Below are 8,221 nucleotides of genomic sequence, written 5' to 3' on the forward strand. Positions count from 1 at the left end.
TTTTACAAGATTCAGCAAATACAGAAAATATTTTCAAGTTTATTTTCCAAGAACAAATCCAATGTAAGCTTTTGAAAACTTAGAGATGGAAACAACATCTTTAGATTTAGAAATGATTTTTGGTTGTTTCCTTAGTTAGCATGCATAGCAAAACTTTGACCTTTAAGAAGATAATTTAAGTAAGCCAATGGCAAGGTCTTTTGAGATTAAGTATATACTAGCATGAGTTGATTTTGTATGCTAAAGATGGTTTCTTTAATCTTGGTATTCATAGTGCATATATTTAAAAACATACCAAGTACACATTATCATATCTATGATCAATAAACAATAATGCCATGGATAAAAACTCTCAATCAAGCATATAGAGAATTCATAGAATTATTCTTAATAAATTAATCATTTTGCAACTTATCCAATAGTGAGTAAAGTACACTATGAAGTGATTTGATCATATTTCCAAAAGTATTTTCTATATCACAAAATTGATCACTATTAGCAATTCATATCAAATACTAAGCAAAAATAATGATGAGATGCAAGGATTACTGATTTTTGTTAATAACTTTTCATAAGTATATTTTAAGTTTCTTTTGTTCCATGGGTATCTTGGTACACCTATGTGTACATCCTCATTTTCTCATTTTGGGTACCCAAGCTTGCTTGAGTCCTTGAGAGTTAGGACATATGGTTCCTTTTGGAACCCATATCTGTTTAATAGTAATAACTTTACCATTTGATTTAATTATACTAGAACGATAGGTAAAGTTGTTATTCCCATCCTTTTCATTTTTGAAATAACTTATCTTATTTAATGGTTTGCTTGATGAATTGATAACCTTTTTCTCTAGAGATTTATTGTTAAGTAAAGGAATCAAGCCAAGTTTTGATTTATCACAAGCAACATATTGGCTTTCAAACATCATTTTTAATCGTTCTGAACTTACGGTGAATTTGTTAATAAAAGATTTTAATTGATTAATTTCTTTACTTAAGTTTTGATTTTCTTTAATTAAGCTATGATTTTTCTGAATCAATTCTTCTGAAAATGACCTTAAACTTTTATTTTCAGAATTTAGTTTGTCTTGTATTTCAGTAATAGAATTTCTTTCTTTTGAAATTTCCAAATTTAGCTTTTTAAGATTTTTATTTTTCCTAGCTAATTTTCTACATTCACTATACAAATCATGAAAAGCATTTAAAAGTTCATCATAAGAATATTTTTCATGAAAGTCATTTGGTGTAAGATTAGATTCAGATTCTACTTTATCTTCTTGTACCATAAGACATAAGTTAGTTACCTCTTGTAGTTCATTGTTGCTCCTAACTTTCAATTCCTTGTCTGACTTTCTCTTGGTCAAGGCTTTCTTGCGCTTTACCTCTTTCTTCCTTTCTTCTTGCTTCCTCTTCTTCTTTGTCTTTAGGAAGCTGATTTGCCTCGGAGTCGACTCGGACCTTATTGGAGTCGACTCGACTAACTTGGGAGTCGACTCTGAGCTTCTTGGAGTCGACTCGACTGAGGGAGATTCATCACCCTTTTCTGCAGTCTCATTGTTAGTATATAATTGAAGCATATGAGAGCTAATCTGAGATTTATCATAAATATTTTCTAAAGTATCCCAGATCTCCTTAGCAGATAAGCATGCAGAAATTTCATTAAACTTTGTTTCTTGAATAGCACAATATAATATGTTCATAGCATTAGCATTTAATTGTGCTAAGTCCTTCTCATTAATATGAGAGAGTGTGTGAAGGTCATTTATTATGATTTTCCATAGATAATAGTTTTGTGATTGAATGAAAATGCGCATGCGTATTTTCCAATGTGGGTAGTTTATACCATTAAACAGTGGAGGTGTATCAATTGATTGTCCTTCTCCTAGAAAACTATCTATTTGAGTTGTCATGATCTTTGGCTCTAGTCGGTTAAGACTACAAATAATATTTGAGCACCTGCTCTGATACCACTTGTTGCCCAGTAGATACAACCCAAGAGGGGGGGGTGAATTGGGTCTTTTAAAACTTTTAAACTACTTCTAAGACTTTTTGATTAACTATGCTAAGTTATATAGATGCACAGTGGAATTTAAACTTAGCAACAGTATGATTTATTAAATGGGACTTGATTAAGTAAATTGAGTATGCTTGCAACTAAGGGATGCGTAGATACGAGTTAAGCAAGCAATATATCTAAGTAAGCAAGTTAGACAATGACAAAAAGCATCACAAACACAATAAACATATAGTGGTTCGGTGCACCCCAGCACCTACATCCACTCCCCAAGACCTCTTGGGAATTCCACTATAATCCTACAGATTACAGCCGGTTGTTTTACAAGCTCACAACCCAACTTGTTGTTTTGCGAGATAACAACGAACTCGGTCGGTTTTCCCAGGCTCACCGACTAGAACCACCCCCGATTGTTTTCCCGGGATCACAATCGAACCCTTACACGTTGGTTTTACCCTCGGCTCACCAACAAACCTAAACCCCGTTGGTTTTCCCTTTGGCTCACCAACAAACCTTACACCGTTGGTTTTCCCTTTGGCTCACCAACAAACCTTTAACCCCTTGATTCAATCCCTTGATTGAATCAAGTTACAAGATATTAAAACAAAGAATAAAAACAAATCAAAGCTTCTTAAGCAAGCAAATATAACAATATAAACAAATAGAGTAAAGAGAAGCCCTCAAACGAGTTTTGAAGATGGAGGAGCTCGGCTTCTTCTTTACTTGACCCTCTTCTGATTTGGCACGAGGTAGAGGATCACTGAGGCAGCACACGGATGGAGAGGAAGCTTTGGGATTCTCTTGGATGCTCTTCTTCTCTCTATTTCGCTTTGGATGGCCCTTTTGTGCTTATGGGAGATTTCCTTTGTAATCTCTTTGAGATCTCTTTCCTAGATGATCTCTCCCACTTCCATAAGTTCTCCCCAAGCTCTCTTCTTGCTTTTTATAGCTTTAGATGGCGTGGAAACAAGAATATAGCCGTTAGAGACAAAAATAGAGCCGTTGGAACCAGTCTGCACCTCCTGACAATATGACCGTTGGGATCGGAGTCGACTCGCGCGATCAGGAGTCGACTCGCCTGTTGCAGGAGTCGGCTCGTGTTTTACCGGAGACGACTCGGCCACTGTTCCAAATTTGAATTAATGTGCTTGCCTCGACTGGGAGTCGACTCGTCTTAACCTGGAGTCGACTCGCCAACTTCTGGAGCTGACTTGGCAATTTCGGAGTCGGCTCATCCACTGAAGTCCGTGGATCCAATTTTGAATTTGATCCACTCGAGTCGACTCGACTGTCCTGGGAGTCGACTCGAATCTCAGAGCCCGAACTCCCGATCCTCTGTCTTTTGGCTCATCCAGTCTTGGAGTCGACTCGAATTTCCTCGGAGTCGACTCGACTCTCAGTTTCCGAAAGTTGGTCTTCTGCCTTTTGACGTGAAGCTTGTCTTGGAGTCGACTCGAGCTGTCTGGGAGTCGACTCGAATCTCAGAGGCAGTAACTTGGTTTTCTGTCTGTTGATGGTCGCGGAGTCTCGGAGTCGACTCGTGCAATGCGGGAGTCGACTCGAATCTCAGAGTCCATGAAATGCTCTCTGACTTTTTCTTTATGTACCGCTGAGAGTCGACTCTTGCTTTCTTTGGAGTCGACCTGCCAACCATCGGAGTCGACTCGCGTTCCACTGGAGTCGACTCGAATTTCAGACCCGAAAACTGCTCTCTGACTTTTCTGCCTGTGACTCCTAGGAGTCGACTCATACTTCCCCGGAGTCGACTCGGTAAACATTGGAGTTGACTCGAATTCCTCAGGAGTCGACTCGAAGACTATTCTTTCGAATTTTTCCTTTGATTTTACTCCTCCAATTTGAACCTTTTGAACTTTAAACTTGGGCCAATGAATTGTAGCTTTCTTCTAACTTTTCTTGAGAGCTTTTGGAGGCCTTCTTATGTTCTTCCAACTTGCTATGTTCCTTGCAAAATAAATATCTTTCTCCTTGCAACATAAACATTAGTATCTATACTTCAAGGTTTTGTGATCATCAAAATCAATCTATGAATCAATCTTTGGGTCATCATTAATCTTATTGTAAGGTTAGTTGGTAAGCCCGTAAAACCAACATTGTAGGTTGTTGGTGAGCCCGCAAAACCAACGTAGATTATTGGTAATCCCAAAAAATCAAATTGTAAAGATTTTTGGATTGTGAGCCCAAAAAATAATCCAACTGTAATCCACGGGATTATAGTGAATTTCCAAGGAGACGCTTGGAGAGTGAACGTAGGTTCTTAGGAGAGCACCGAACCACTATATTTCTTGTATGTTTATATTGTGTGCCTTTCTAATTTCACTACATGCATTTAATTAATATTAGCTAAACTACCCATTCATCTAGCAATTTGATTAAGGGATTAAATATTTAGAAAATCCAATTCACCCCCCCCCCCCTCCCCACCACCACCTCTTGGCTTGTCACCTAGGGCAATTGATGCAGGAGCATCCTCCTTGGGCGTGGAGTATTGGGTCTAGTCCCTTGGGCATGGAGATTGAGTTTCCTTCTTGGGTGTACACCAAGTTACATACAGTGGCTTAGAGATCTACTGGTAGATTTACCTCTAGTGACTTCACCATTACCTTCTATATCTGTTCATTGTGACTACAGATCTGTTAAAGACAAATGCAATCAAGAAAATGCAAATGTGAAAATGAATAGGCACTTGAAAGTGCCTCATAAATTATTGAGATCCAAATTAAAGAATAACTTAATTGTACTAAATTTTGTAAGATCCAAAAGAAATCTAGCTGATCAGCTTACGAAAGAATTGTCTAGAATAGTGGTTTTAGAGTTGTCGAGGAAGATGGGGCTAAGCCCATAAGTAAAGTCACCACGGTGGTAATCCAACCTGAAAAGGTTCAATGGGTAGAAACAAGCCAGATATATGACTAATGAGGAGCACTATTTGTTTTTCCCATCTCTAGGACAACAGTGCTCATAAAAAGCAAGGGTTAGGTTGATTTTTTACTCCTAATGAATCCAAGACCCATGAGGCAGGATACCTACTTGCTTGTACCCTTTTAAGGATTAACCTATATATGTGTAGTTGTGAGGCTGCGACTATGAAAAGTGAGCTATTCCCTAATAACACATATGAAGAGATACATACGCATGGTCATAAGGCGTAAACCTGCTTCGAGCATTGTTCACGCTATATTATGTGTGCTGTTGATGAAATCTGAGCAATGGACTAAAGTTTAAGGTATAGTCCACCTTAGCTCTACAGAGATAATCAATTGTCACTAAGTGAAGGTTCAAACGGAAAGGTACCTACACCTATTACATAATATAAGATACTCAGCACTTTATTTTGATTTTTAAATTATTTAAATATTTAATTTATGTGGGAGATTGTTGAATTAAATTAAATATTTTAAACCTTTCCTCCATATTCAAAATTGGAATTCAAATTCCACGTCAACGGGATTTCTGCTTTGACTTGGTCAACGACTAAGTGTCAAGCATCCGCGCGCAAGTAAGAGAGCAAATATGGAAAGATCTCCAAAGAAAACAGACCAAGACAAGTGTCATGCATCCACGCACAAGAGCAAGCATGAAATGGCCCCCAAAGAAAGATGGAAGCATGGGCGGCCAAGATGCAACAGGCCATAGGATCAAAGGAGCACAAGAAAATATGTCATCAATCCGCGGGAGAAGAGTATGCTTCTTTTGACGCGCCTGAGCCTATATAAAGGGCTCTAGGGATCATTTCAAGAGAATGAAAAATTTATCTTCTCCCTCTTGTTTTTATTCTCTTCTCCACATAATTTCAATTATTTTTCTGAGTTTCTTTTGAGCTATCTGCAAGCGTGAACATGCTCTTCTTTCTTCTCTGGAGGCGCACTGATGGAGAAGACGTAGTTCTATATTGGGTCATCATATCTCTAGGAATCTGTGCCAGCGGACCCGTGCACGGGGGGCATAGATATTTCTGGGACAGCATGTCAGCGTGCTTCGATCTATGGGCCATCTTCTTTTATTTTTTCATTTTATTATTCTATTTTCAAGTAAATAATTTGCTAGTTTATTCTTTTTATTTACTATTTATGAATATTAGAAACATTCAATTATTGATTTATAAATTATATTTGTGCATCTAGGCTAACAGCATATATGATATATGATATATGTCATATATGTGTGGACATATGCATACATATCAGGAACGAAGAAAATACGGATATAGTTGAATGGTAAAATTTCTTCTTGCTAAGGAACAAGAGAGAGTCTCTCTCCCGCCAAATCTGCGAACACACAGCAGCAATCGTCGCCTACCCTCTTGTCCATCTTGACTTTGACTAGATATAAGCGTAAGTTTCACAAACTATTAAATGTGAGTGTAATAAATGTAAACCTCAGAAGCATTTTTGTAATTTGCTTTTAATTGTATATAGTACTTATAAACTTTTAAAGAAAATAAATAACCATGTTAATATGCTGTAATTAATTTATCATCTACTTAATGATATCTCTAATTTTATGATCATAACATTTAATTATATGTATTTATATTCATAATTCCAATATCTGATTTGTATCTTTATCTATTTAAAATAAATATAGATATAATTTTTTATCAACAAATATTTATATTTATATTTATATTTATCAAACAAAAGAATATATATGAATATAGATATACTAGTGTACAACCGGCTGCTCTACATTAGGAACGGAGGAATAATTAATGAAGCCAATCAGGGACTTGACTGTGATCCACCTTGGATTTGACCCGGTCCACATACGCATTCGTCAGATGGAGCTGCGCATCCATCTCAAACCAACCGCCTTCCACTGTCCTCAATTACCCTCGCATTCCCCTTGTCTTTTTCCTTCCTTTTCCTTTCATTGTTCTCTTTCCAATCCTGTTGTTGGCGGTCGACACTGTCTCCGATGACACAGAGGAGAAGGAAGAAGAAGAAGAAAAAGTAACGGCCGTCGCCTATTACCTAAAAAGTGTGACGACCTATGCAAACATATGTTTAGTCCCACATTGGATATTCGTCGACGGGCCGATCGTGGTGCTTATGATTAGATTTAAATAGATTTGAACTCTTAGTTTGACAAAAACGTTAGGGCTTGAGTGAAAAGAGTATGTGAGGACCCGTGCGGGCATGTGTTTAGTCCTATATTGGTTATTCGCTGAGAAGATCTTAGATACTTATATAGGACTAAGAAACCCAAAAAATATCTTCCGACTAGCCATTTTGGGTGAGGTCCTAGGCTATTACAAATAATATTATAGCAAACTCAACCCATAGCCTGTATAAACTAGGGGACACTGCAGCACGAGCGAACTCGGCCCATAGCATATGTGAACTAAGTGACACTGCAACATAAGTTCATAGAGGCTGACTACGGGCCGATCGTGATGTTTATGATTAGATTTGAATGGATTTGAACTCTTAGCCTGACAAAAACGTCGGGGCATGAACGGGAGTGTGTGAGGATCCGATCGAGTGGGTGTTTAGTCCTATATCCTTTTCAGATTTTGTTTTTTTCTTTTTCTCGGTACAATTTGTTTTGATCCCTATACTTAATATCTTTTTTCTGTTGCAATATTGACTTAATATGAACGGAAGCCATCACTAGCATGAAAAGTATGGATATCTGAATATAAAAATGCCCCATGGCAAAGCAGGAGCCTCCGAGAGGATCTGGATTCGATCCTCGACGGCGGCAACCCCACTTTGTTTACAAGGGGGAAAAAACACCCAGGCGGTGGTACACTGGGAAGGTATAGATAGGCTCAAACTAAATGGTTTGATGCCCCAAAGAGTCTCCTGGCCAAATTCTACGCTGGGAAAAGATTCGGCAATAGACCTCCACAGGAAAATGACTTTTTCACTCGTAGGTCCGGGTCGACCGAGGGACTGGCCGGGCTTGCATGGCTGGTCCTGACCTTCGCAACCTGCATGCCACCGGTGGGACCTCAGCTCAAGATGAAACATGTCACGGTTAAAATGACGAGATAGCTCCCCCTCAATCTCCAATCTCTCTCTCTCTCTCTCTCTCTGGCTCATCCTCAAACCATGTCCCCCTCTTTCTCATTTGTCCTCTGCAAACTCTGCCCCTCCCCCCCCCCCCCCCCCCTCTCTCTCTCTCTATAGCTCCATCCTCTATAAACCTTGTCCCCCTTTCAATCTTTGTTGTCGTTCGGGTAGATGG

Source organism: Phoenix dactylifera, unplaced genomic scaffold, assembly GCF_009389715.1.
Source record: "Phoenix dactylifera cultivar Barhee BC4 unplaced genomic scaffold, palm_55x_up_171113_PBpolish2nd_filt_p 001144F, whole genome shotgun sequence".
Lineage (NCBI taxonomy): Eukaryota > Viridiplantae > Streptophyta > Magnoliopsida > Arecales > Arecaceae > Phoenix > Phoenix dactylifera.